The 12,956-nt window shown below is 37.5% G+C and overlaps 1 protein-coding gene across 5 annotated transcripts in view; it reads left to right on the forward strand.

The window, feature by feature from the left end:
• MECOM (MDS1 and EVI1 complex locus) overlaps nucleotides 1–12,956 on the forward strand; it is a 575,095-nt gene that overhangs the window by 426,236 nt on the left and 135,903 nt on the right. The gene's annotated exons all lie outside the window — the stretch shown is intronic.

Below are 12,956 nucleotides of genomic sequence, written 5' to 3' on the forward strand. Positions count from 1 at the left end.
TTTGCGAAGTTTCCAATTTTATTCAATAGACACAACAAAAGGAAAAACAGGAAAATACTACAATTGTCAGAAATCAGAGAGATCAAAACTATAGATGCAATAACATTCAGAATTGTCAAAGATTTTATTTCCACCAAGAATATTTTGGGAATCTTTTGTAGAGGGCATGCTTCTTATGATGAATGAAGGATGAGAGAAGAGAGAGCATTTAAACAAATGTTTATGAATGGCAAGTTAATAAAAGTGAAAGTTAAAAAGATAATGCATTTTCTATTTGTGTTATTATTTTAATAATAATAACAACAAAGTCTTGATAAAGTGAGGAAAACCACTGAAGATCTTACATGTGGGGAATGGAGGCAGGAGAAACAATTCTGCATGTGGCAACTGTTCTCCATTGTGAAAGTGAGCCAATGATCGACCTTCAAATGACCATGCAGGAAATTTAGAACTTGAAGTAGGCTTGGGTAAATGTCAGTCTATGGGCCATAAAAGGTAGAAGCCTCTTTTCTGCTCTTCAGCACAAATCTTGAGACTAAACCTATTATTCTTACTGCTGTGGGTTCTTTCAGAGCAGAATTAAAACATTTCAATTATATGTGTGAATTGGAGTTCAGAGGAGAAAACTTAGTTTAGAGCTTGATATTTAAAAGGTGCTTGTTAAGGATCTTTTTAATACATCCATAACAAAATTGAGAATTAAGTCATAGTGAACTGGTATCTTGGAGATACATTGAAACTTCCGTTAGGAAGACTGGCCTATTGATAACATCCACCAGCCTTTAACCTGATATCTCAAAGAAAAGCTAAGGTCAGCTGTATAAATCGAAATTACTGCATCATTATAACATCAAGAAGGCAAGATTCTTCATATCCCAAGTATCTCAAGAAAGAAAAAAGCTAGCTAACTTGATAAAGGGAACTTGCAAGCCAGACTTTTTTTCTTTTTGGCACTAAAAGAGGAAATTTAGAGAAAAGCCAAGATGGTAGACTGAGGTCACCAAGTTCTGGCCTGGAGGGAAACGAGGTGAATATGGGAGGTAGTAGCTTATGACAAGAGGTAGCTGCCTGAAGGCACCTGAGAAATTTTTGTAAACTCAGAAGTAAATTCAAAGAGAGTATTTGTATATTCAACTATTGTCCCTAAATAGCCCCCTGAAGTATTCTTCCTTGACAGAAAAATCTTTGGAGTAAAGAAAGATAACTCAAAATGTAATTAAGATTGGCATTTTGAATCTTCCTTTATTTGGAATTTTCTTTGTTTAGTTTTATTTTGTTTAATTAACTTGATGTTGCCAATACTTTTTACCTGCATTATATTATGATATGAAAAAAATTTGTAGCTGAAAGAATAGAGAACTAGTCCATGCATCTGATGAGGAAATAATAGTCTCTTGCATTAGTGCGTTTTAAAGCATGACAGTGCCTGGTTGTAGAGCTTCTGAGGTATGGAGAATCTCACTCATGAGTGCTGTCTTCAGAGCATAACCACAGTCTCCACCTTACCCAAGCCACTCAGGTACTTTAGGCTTAGCTTTTTAAAATGACCTGCAGGAGGGGACCAGAAGCCACAGAAGGTAGTAAAAACAGAATTTACAACCAGAATCTGGACCTCAGTCAGCTCAGTGGGCCTCTTTCATCTCTAAGGACCCTCACCTGACTCCCTGACTAGTGTCCATCACTGGGACAGTAACTTCAGCCACTCTGTGGATCCAGAATGAAGCCTTGCCAGTCCCTGGAAACTCTCTGATCAGAGGACCAAGCAGCAGGTTCCATGGCTGACCAGAGAATATCATTTCTCAGCCTTGTGCGACTTTGGGTTTAGAAGTTTTAGGTGAGATGCTATTGTGACTTCTTTGGTGTCTACTGGCTGCCTCTCCACTTGCCTGTTTGGTAGTCACCAACCATCTCACATGCAGGGATGGCACTTTCTAGCTAAACTTGTCACAGTCCCAAGAGGCCTGAGGAATCTCTTCAGCTCCTGTATAAGGAGTTGGTAAGGTTGGCCTTTTTTTTACAGCAGAGCAGACTTTTATGGAACCCCTCTGGAAGGTTTTAAGTAAACGGACCATTGACTAGAAAGCCAGAACCAGTGTTTCCAAGCCAGTGCAGTTAACACTCACATATATGTGAGTGTGAAAAGCTTGAGCCATATAATCAGCATTATTTTATCAAGTGTTTTTGTGTTTTATTTAAAAAGCTTTGAATAACATCTTCACTGTGTCCATTGTTATTACACCCAGTGAGCCAAAATGTCAGTGCATAGAGTGAGCTCCAAGAGTGGCCCAGTTTGGGATTTAAAAGGTGTGTTTGAGTTAAAAGCATAAAAAGCCTTAAACTTTTAAAACTGCAGACCATTGTATCCTTCTAACTCCAGAACTGCTCCGTCTAATGCTGTCCAACTTGGCAATAAAAACAAAATGAAGAAAGCTGAAACACTTTTAGACTCACACCAAGTATGCAGTATTTCAGCCTGACAGGATTATTCCTTGGCTGGAGTGACTTACGTTGGAAGGGGAAGTTTGCATGGAAATGCCTTTGAGGTTAATTGTAATGTCATTAGTGTGATGCTATAATCACATCACTGAATTTCCTTCATAAATTTCTTTTCTATTTTTATCCTGTTTTTATTTTTAATCCACTACTTTCTTGAAAAAGTCTCCTGTAGTCTCACGAAAATACAACCTCGCCTTTTTTAAAGCCTCATGAAAAATTGGTTTTTGCATAAACTGTAGTTTATAAAAGCATGGTAATCTGTCCTCTCCTACTTCACAGTTCCTTTTTATTCTTTGGTCATAACATAGCCCTGCATGATGAGTGACTTTAAATGACCAAATTCAAGTGGCAGCAGATATTGCACTGAGGTTAGAAAAAACAGGTTGTGTGCTAGTATTTCCATGATGACTGTTTAGTATAGTATTGCCCGGAATATGGCAAAACCACCAGAGATAATTCTTTTTAAGAAAATCATCTGTTTAGCCAAATCTGTGGTAGATTTGCGGCACAGACTACAGTAGAGGAGGAACTCAGTATAAACCACAGAAACTGCTCAGGAACGCTGCAAGACTGTTGTAATCAGATTGCTTGTAGCTACTTGGGCTGTTGTCGGTTCTGTCTGTTGTGATGAGAACGCAGGGCTAGCTACTGGGTTCTCTGGTGTTCCCAGCATTGTCTGTTCTGTTGACCTTTGAATGTATTTGTCTCAATTGTTCTTGAGCTGTGGGAGAAAGACTTTCCGATGAGAAAACAATGGTTCCCAGCAGGGACACTGCTCCAAACCCACCCTTTGTTTTGGGCTCACTTTCACAGCAACAAAGTACCAAGTGTGGTCCTGCTGCCTTCCTGCCTCCTATGAGCAGATTCCTACTTCTGAAATCACATCTTGAATGTGCCTCTTGAAATGTTGTCATTTTTCTAATCATGTTTCCTTTTTAAAACAAGCATTTTATTCCATGGTTTGCACAGTTCTGCATCTATGTCAATGACTTTGACCCACTCCCTCTTTCCAACACATTTCTTGGACAGAAGTTTGTGTCCAGCCTGCCAGTCAGGAAATGCAAAGTTTGGCTCAAATGTGCTACTTTTTATGGCAGCTGGTTGGAGTCAGAGGCTGATCATGAGATCTCTGTCCCCATAAACAGAAAACCAGTCCCACTAATACCTACTAGTTCTTATGATCTGATACAGAGAAAAGAAAACCTAGACAGCATTTCTCAGTTAGAAACATTTAATCTATCGCGCATTTGACAAATAAATTTCTGGTGTACGAAAAATTGGATATCATACCAAAATTACAACAAATAGGAGACAGAATTTTAAAAGTAAGAATTATGATATTTGTAATTTATTTATATGTGTACTTGCTCTCTCTCAGAGCATATTTTATAATGAAAATGCTATAAGAATAGTTTGCATTTTGCTTTTTCTCAGATGGTAAAACGTTTACATTTATTTTATTGTTCAGTAAAAATGATCTGGTCCTTTTTCCCGTTAGTGAGCTATAGCTAATATTGGTACTGTGGACAATCTGGGTCTGCTCTCACCTTTCTCTAGAAATCCCTCACCATGACTATTTTATAAAATAGTGGGTTTGACTAAATTGCCCAAATATTCCTCTTCACAAAAGGAAGCTGCGGTTTCCAGCCAGTGACCTGCCTAAGGTCACACAGTGAAAAAAACTAAAGATGGATGAAGTTAGATACCTCTTACGCAGGGGGCAAGGGTTGCCTTTTATAGCCTATGAACATCTTCTCTCAAATCAAATGGCTTCAGAGATTCTCCTGCCACTGCCCTGTATACAAAACAAAACAAAACAAAATTTTTCTTCCATAAGTGGGAGAAATAGAACTGCTTTTATAGAAGTTTCAAGATGCCGCACAAGTCAGTTGCACAGACTGTAGTAGAGGAGGAAGTTGATAAGCACTTTGGGTAAGACCTCTGTAAGTGAAACCTGAAGAACCCCTTTGATTTCCCCTTTTCATTGTTGATCACTGTTTAAACAAAGAGAAAACATCTACATTTTATATAGATGTCTAAAGGGAAACAAATCTAGTTTTAATTCCGTGTTATGGTGTTGGTTTTAGGACCTTGGGCAAGTTGTCACTTGATTTTCTCATATATAAAATGAGGAGAATATCTGTACCTCCTTGGCCCACAGTAAATATTTGATAAATATTATCTCCAGTCCTAGAACCAATGTGGAGATGTTCCAGAAAAGATGTATTGTTATGGTTTATGAAATGAAATCTATGTAATTCACTAAGGTTAAATTGATGAACTACTTCATATGCACTTATTACAAATTCCTTTATTCATGACTCTAATAGTTTTAGGAAAACTTTTTCTTAGGGACTATAAGCCCTGTGGAAACTCACACTCCACTTCTATTTTATTCGTTTTTTTATCTAGGTGATATTAGATATAATGAACACTAAGAGTAGTGTTCAAGGTTACTTTTAATGTATCCAGGGTCACCCATAATGTTTAGTTTACTTCTTTGCACTCGGATTAGAAAAGAATTGTGAGGCAGGGGTGGTGAGGACATACTTTGAAAAGAACAAGGAGATAAGTGGCCACCTAGGTTAGGCAAGATGGGGATGTGCTCAGAAATTATTTGTTAAGTTAATTAATGTTAAAGAGACAATGAAAGTTTATGTAATAAAATAAGGAGCCCTTAGTTGATTTCTCTTCTTCTACCTCACAGATAATTTTTGGAACCATTTTCTTTGTAGGTTACTTATTTCCCTTACCAGTCTGTGGCCCTTAAAGCAAGGGTCTTAGGGTGAGCTGCCTAATATTTCGTCTATGCCAGAAGAGAATGTAGTTTAGGATATCTTTGGGTATAGGCCCTGTTTTTGAATTTGGTGTGGAGTTTTTGAGAGAAGATATAGCTAAGATCACTAGTCTTTGCTAAGACAGAGCTTTTTCTCTCATACGTGCTTCAAGAGTCATAAACGTCATCCTGACTCTCCTTGGCCCACCTCCACCCACTCTATGCCCATTGGTTTGGATATGGTGAAGTCCAGACATGTGCCTCTAAGAAGCCAGGGCAGCAGAATCTCTACTTAAATAACATTGGTTCTTAACAGCCTATGGGCTATAAAACATAAAGCCCAAATATCTCTCCACTTACATTTAGGATACATTTAAAATTTTTCTCATAGTGTCTACATTCTTATTATTGTATGGTTAAGTAGATCTTATGCTAAAATTCACATAATAATGCTAAATTATAGTCTTTATAAAACTCTTTTTGGAGCCCTCTCGATCAATAAATTTGTTAGCATTATCAGTATCATCTCTGCTTTGACATACCTGAAAATTATGTTTCTTTAAGTTAGGCAAATATTTAAGTATGAGAAAAATCTGACCAATGTATTTAACAGACTTTGTGAACTTTTTAAAAAACTTGGTTTTGGAAAATACACACATGCATTTTGCCAAGAACTTGCCCCCTAATGTTTAATCTTGTGGCTTTCAGGGGAAATCTAATTTGTATCCTTCGTTTATGCTCGACTCAACAGATTGCTGCACTGTTAGCCAAGTGCTGGATGGCCTTACAACCCATGGGGCTTTTCAGGTTTCTTCATTCTCTATGGGACCCCCTTGCCTTGCTTCTAAGTCCCTGGTGGATAATGAATGCCATACATTTTAAACTCAGGCCAACTATTTAAAAATTAAGTCATACTACAAACAATGAGCTATCTCAGCATTTGTGAAGACTGGACAATTATTTCTCTCCCCTCTTCCCATCCCCAATGGACACTCAGTTTTTTTACTGTGAGGTTTACTGGTGTATCTGAAGATGATGACAGAAGGAAAGGCTATTCTAAAGAAACAGTAGACTCGGGACAGAACTGTGCTTTTCTATATGTGGATGCCAATGGTCTGGGAAATGTGATGGGGCTGGGCTTGGAGAACACTAGGATGCCATGACATCCCCCTCAAGCCATTCAAACACTGGAATAACCCATTTGGGTTTGCCTTGTATTGGATGACCACTGCAGCTTAATCTGACTTCTTGCCATTGCTTTGAATTTCCATCCACTCAACTATTATTGCATGCTTCATCACTGCCAGGCCTTTGTACTTCCATAGACCATAGACACTCCTTGGTGCTTCTAGAACGCAGACTTCAGTAGCAGTATTGTTGGTGATGAAGAGCAGAGGGGAAGGAAGGCTTGAAATGGGCACAGCAGGAGCTGATGTTCTGTATCTCCTCTCAGATTATTTCTTCTTTTACCTTTGAGATAGCTCCCCATCATACCCTTAGTATGGATACCACACCACATTCTAGATGAAAGGCACCCCCATCGGTGGGTCATAGAAAAAAACCTATGGCATGGTAGTCAGCTAGAGCATTCCAGTGGCTCAGAAAAACAATCTGAACCCACTGTTCCTTTTCTTGTGAAGAGGTTTTGGGGTTTAACCATGGCAGGAGTTCCAGGTTGCTCTGCTTCTCTTGGCCAGGTGCTTAGCCTACAGGAGGTTCCAGCTGAGCTCATGGGAGTCACTACTAGTGGCTTGGAACTCGAGGAAGAAAAGAGGGGCTCACAATCCAAACCAGAGGAGATGGAGTTTCTGACTTCCAGAGTAAAGCATGAATAGCATTTCCTATGTACATATTGTTAAATCCAGTGGTTGGCTATTGTAGTATTATTACTATCAATAATAGAGTATTTCTTCTATTGCAGTATAACTGTAATTCTTTTCATATTAAAGTAGAACTATAACAAACTCTACAGTTTGTCACATTGTTTCCAAGGGTTCTAATTCCAAGAAATGAGTTCTAATTTCCAAGCAATAAATATCTAGTTGAACTTTATAACCTATCACATTTTTTAATTGGAAGTTGCTTTATCTTCAAACCTCCTGTTAAAAATATAGGACTTTGGAAATGAAATTTGCCAGTGTGGAAGCAGAGATACTTAGAGTCATTCCATTACCATGGAATTAGTAATCACTGTATCCAGTCTCGCCATTTTATAGATGGGGAAACTGAGGCCCAGAATGGTTCTTCTGTGATCCCTTAGTATTTCCTTGCTTTGCATGTTCTTTTAGAAAGTGTAAAAAAAATCTAATTGTTCCACGAAAGAGGGCACCGTTCATTATTAATGGAATTTCTTTTTATTCAATTTTGCAGTGTCTGCAACAAGATTAAGAAAACGATAATTTGATTTAGAAATCTTTCCAGCTTCAGCAAGGTTACTTTATGGAGTTGGAGATAAATGACCAGAAGAAAACTTCACAAAATTAGTGTTTACACTTAATCTGGCAACGAGCTATAATTTGATTGGTAAAAAATTCATTTGGTGTACCTCTGGCCCTTTGCTGCTGGATAATGAAAATTTATATCTGCGTTTCAGACATCTGGGGAGGGCCTGACAGCTTTGGGGCTGAATGAAAGATGATGTCACACTGACCCCTGTCAGCATTTCCTCATAGACTGGTTACCCAAAACCCAACAGCACTCACACTTTTTTTTCCCCCTGCCAGAGCAGACTCTCATTTTTATTTTGGAAGGTTAATGACACTGTAAATCTAATAGGCCATTTTAGTGCCATCATGTGGATATTAAAAAATCATGTGACCAGTCAGGGCACCATATGTGGGGTTTGCTGTTGTCTAATGGCAGGAATAAGAGGCTGTAACAAGGTACTGAGGGCAGCCAGTGTTTGGAATTAATTTCAAAACCATAGCTACCTTTAAACTAATTCAGAATCTCTGCTAATGATTATTTCTCACCATTTCAATTAAGTTTGCTTTAAAAAGCTAGCTAATATCAGATTATGTTGGACCTCAGAAAATTCTTTACCACTTATAAGTTGATGAGTAACTCATATTTCTGTGGCACAACACTGACTCATAGAACTTTCTGTGATGATGGGAATGTTCTCTGTCCATGTTCTCCAGTAAGTTAGTCTCTAGCCACATGTGGCTTTTGAGCACTTGAAACATAGCTGGTGAACTAAGGAAGTGAATTTTAAGTTTTAAGTAATTAAATAATGACATATGGCTAGTGGTTGCCAGTTTGGATAGCACAATGATGGAGGAACTATCATGCAAGACTAGAATATCAGAAAATAACAGGAAAGCATTTCATTCAGGTTTCTAGTCTGCCTTTCATTGGTGCCATAGTGGAAAGGCCAAACTGCCTGGTGACAGAGCTGAAGTCTGATTTACCTTTGTATTACCATAATGCCTTTTGGACAGAGTAAAAATATATAGAACAAAGGGATGCATAAATTAGTGAATGAAGTGAATACATAGATAATGAATAAATGAATGCAAGCAATTTAAGTGATTTTTCCTATTTTACCAGTTCTTGCTGCTCTTTTCCTGAAGGACATGTCAGACAAAAGTTGTGAGATTTGACAGCCAGATGCATTCTTAGTGATCACTAAGCCCAACCCATTCAAAACCATACCAGAGTGACTTCCAGGAGCTGCCACTGGCTTTTTTACTGAAACTTCTCCATAAGCTGTGCTCTTTAGTACAGCAAAAGCCTATGGGCCCAAGAGAGCTAAAGGCAATAAATAGATAATTTCTGGGCACACAATTCCTACTCTTTCACAAAAGAAGGTGGGAAGGGAGGAAACAATTGTTTTTGGGTGCTGAGTAATTGATTGTGTAGCCAGACAGAAGCATGTAAAGGGAAATTGAAATGATTTCTGGGTTTACTCCAAAGTGTTACTGAAGTATTTAAAAATAACTATTTATGACTATTAGCTAATGTTACCCTCATAAAATTATGACAAGCGTGATGGTTCTGGTGAAGAAGATGATGATGATATTATTAGTTAACATTTATTCACTGCTAATTGTTTCAAAAATGGTGCTAAGTTCTGTAGAAGGATTACTTTAATCTTTCCAACACTGCAAGATAGTTTCAATATTTGCCCATTTTACAGATGAGAAAAAGAAGGGAGTGTAAACTGCTTGCTTAAGGTTATACAACCAGTAAAAGACAGAAATAAATTTTAAATCCAAACAACTTGATTCTAGAATCTACATCTTTCAACATTATTGTATAGAGTGCCTTTCCCTAATCTTCTTCTTCGATTTCCTTCCTTCCTTCTTTCCTCCCGTCATTGATTCAGCAGATGATTTTTGAGCCCCAACTATGGGCCAGATACTGTTCTAGCCCCAGGAAATACACTCAAAGCAGACAAAAATTACTGCTCTTAAGGTCTTTTCCTTCTACTGGTGAGAAAAGACAATAAACAAGTTAAGAAAAAAAAAATGTTCTTATTGGCCAGGTACAATGGCTCACAACTGTAATCCCAGCATTTTGGGGGACCAAGGTGGGTTGATCACCTGATGTCAGGAGTTTGAGACCAGTCTGGCCAACATGGCAAAACCTCATCTCTACTAAATATACAAAAATTAGCTGGGCGTGGTGCTGGGTGCCAGTAACCCCAGCTACTCAGGAGGCTGAGGTAGGAGAATCACTTGAACCCAGGAGGCAGAGGTTGCAGTGAGCTGAGATTGCACCACTGTACTCCAGCCTGGGCAGTTGAGGGAGACTCTGTCTCAAATAACAACAATCACGAAAACCAAAAACCACAAATGTAGCTTATGATATAGAATTCAATGCTAGAAAGAGAAAATAAAGCAGAGAAGAGGAATATGAAGTGTCAGCAGGTGGGAGGAATAGGTAGAAATTCTAGGTAAGGGAGGTCTCATTGAAAAGGCAATATTTGAGAAAAGAAGCAAATAAGTTTTTTTTCTTTTCTTTTTGCTTTTTCTTTGAGATACAGTTTCACTCTGGCTGGAGTGAACAGCTCACTGCAGGCAGCCTCTACCTCCCAGGTGATCTTCTCACCTTAGCCTTCCCAGGTAGCTGGAACTACTGATGTGTACCATCATGCCTGGATAATTTTTTGCTTTTTTTTTTTGGAGAGAGAGGGTTTCATTGTATTACCCAGGCTGATCTTGAACTCCTGAACTCAGTCATCCACCTGCTTCAGCCTTCTAAAGTGTTGGGATTACAGGCATGAGCTACCATTCCCAGTCTTATATATATGTAAAATATATATTTAGAAAACATATATATTTATTTATATTTAATAAACTATATATAATTGGAATATATTATATATTAGAATTTATATGTTAGAATAATATATATTAGGTCCTTTAAAAAAACTTAATGAGATCATTCATAGATTAACTATAAGTTTAGGAGGTAAACTATAAGTTTTTAGGAGGTAAACTTACAGCTAACTGTCTTCTTGGCAAAAAATTAGGATGCTATATATATGTATATATCTCATTATATATAATTAAAATTTATGATGACAGTGGATTTGTGCATGCAAGTGTAACAGAGAACTCTGTCTTTCTTCCACTCCTTCTACACCACACGCCCTCTCCTACATATGTAGCTACATGGGTGTGTGCTCATATATAGAATGGTGTATATATAGCATCCTGATTTTTTGCCAAGAAGAAAGTTAGCTATAGGTTTACCTCCTAACCTAGGAATGATTTTATTAAGTTTTTTTAAAATGACCTAATATAGATTGATATTCAAATTGAGCCAGAGCTATAAAAAGCTAAGTACCCCTGTCTATGAAATTATTTTTAAACTAATTCCTTTGATTTTGTAATACTTTGGTGTTTGCTGTTACAGCAAGGTGAGGATAATGCAATGAATTTTATAGTTGCTGCAAAAAGCCCACAGCAGCAACACTGGGGCCCCACAGACACACATCCAAGAGCTTGACATAGCTCAGGAGGAAACACACACACACTCGCAGCTATATACATAGGGGTGGTGTGTGGTGCAGAAGGAGGGGGAGAAAGAGAAAATTCTGTCACACTTGCATGCCCAAATCCACCGTCATCACAAATTTAAATTGAAATAGTGCAACATTGTCTGTCAAAATAAAACTGTAAGAGGAACTAAAGAGAAAACTTTTTAATTCTCTGAATGATTTTAGGCAAGAAGTAGCATGCTTTTTGAGGTCTAATACAGAATTATTGAGAAATAAAAGTTAACAGTGCTGTGGACCTCATTCTGTAGTACGTGAACACAAAAAGGATACTTTCCTAATTGGATATGGTATTCCACAGGTTCTGAAGTCAGTGTGTGAGATCACAGGTTATAGGCTTTATCTGAGAGACACTCTGCCTCCCCCTGCCTCACCCTGGATGCATAGCACTCCGTCTGTAAAATACTCATTTCGGTCAAAAGGGAAGTGTCCTTTTGTGATCCCTGGCATCACTTCCTGTTTTTCCTTGTAAACTTCCCACCCAAGCTGTGGCATTAATGGGATCATTGCCCGAAGTAACTTTCCGTTACATTGACAAGTCAAGTGCATACATCTGATTTGAGTGTCATCCTTCTTCCAGATTTAAAAAATTCTACTGCAAGTTAAACAACAATCCAGCTCTTGTGATCCCTGTTGAAAGTTTTATCTTCTTAAAAATCATTCTGAAAAATGAAATTTTTTCATGTTGCACAATTTTGATTAATGGATCCTTTTTTCCTGTAAATTTTCAGAATTAGATTTGTTAAACCTAATTTATTTCAAAAGCACACAATAAGATGTCTCTTCCCATTAAAATAAAAATATAATTTCTCTTCTGGATTATCAACCTATAAGCTATATTACTAAAATTTTAGCTTTGCATGATTTGTAGTAGTCAAATGACTACTGCCCTAAGCATTAACTTCACTATAGAGCTATTAAAAATATTTAATTAGAATCACCAAGAATTTAGGATGTATAATAAAATTGTTGTCAAGGCCATGCTCTAAATTCTGATTGTGTTTGTAGATGAGTGAGACAAACTGCTCTCTGCTGGTATTTTTATAATTTAAGATTATGAGGCTATATATACACATATATATATATATAAAATAAATATATATATATTTTATTTTGTAAAATAAAAATGTTATGTATATAACATGTTTTATTATGTTTATATGTAGTTTTTCTGAGGTGGAATCTCTTTCTGTTGCCCAGGCTGGAGTATAGTGGCATGATCTTGGCTCACTGCAATCTCCACTTCCTGGGTTCAAGTGATTCTCCTGCCTCAGGCTCCCAAGTAGCTGGGATTATAGGTGGGTGCCACCATGTCCAGCTGATTTTTGCAATTTTAGTAGAGACAGGGTTTCACTATGTTCGCCAGGCTGGTCTCAAACTTTTAACCTCAAGTGATCTGCCTGCCTCGGCTTTCCAAAGTGCTGGGATTACAGCTGTGAGCCACTGCACCCGGCCTATTTATTTATTTTTAAACATTTCATGTACATAGTAGTGAGGTTGTGTTAATTGTGCATAATTTACAGAATGCTAAAGGTTTTGCTTTTTAAAAATCTTTCTGAACTTGAGCAATATTACCTTTAAGTAATGTTCTACTTTAGTATAAACCCAAAATGTAATCGTATATCAGAATCTTTCCTTTTTGTTATATACTCTGTTGCTTCCACAGAAATGTTTTATTCC

Source organism: Cebus imitator, unplaced genomic scaffold, assembly GCF_001604975.1.
Source record: "Cebus imitator isolate Cc_AM_T3 unplaced genomic scaffold, Cebus_imitator-1.0 Scaffold287, whole genome shotgun sequence".
Taxonomy (NCBI): Eukaryota; Metazoa; Chordata; class Mammalia; order Primates; family Cebidae; genus Cebus; species Cebus imitator.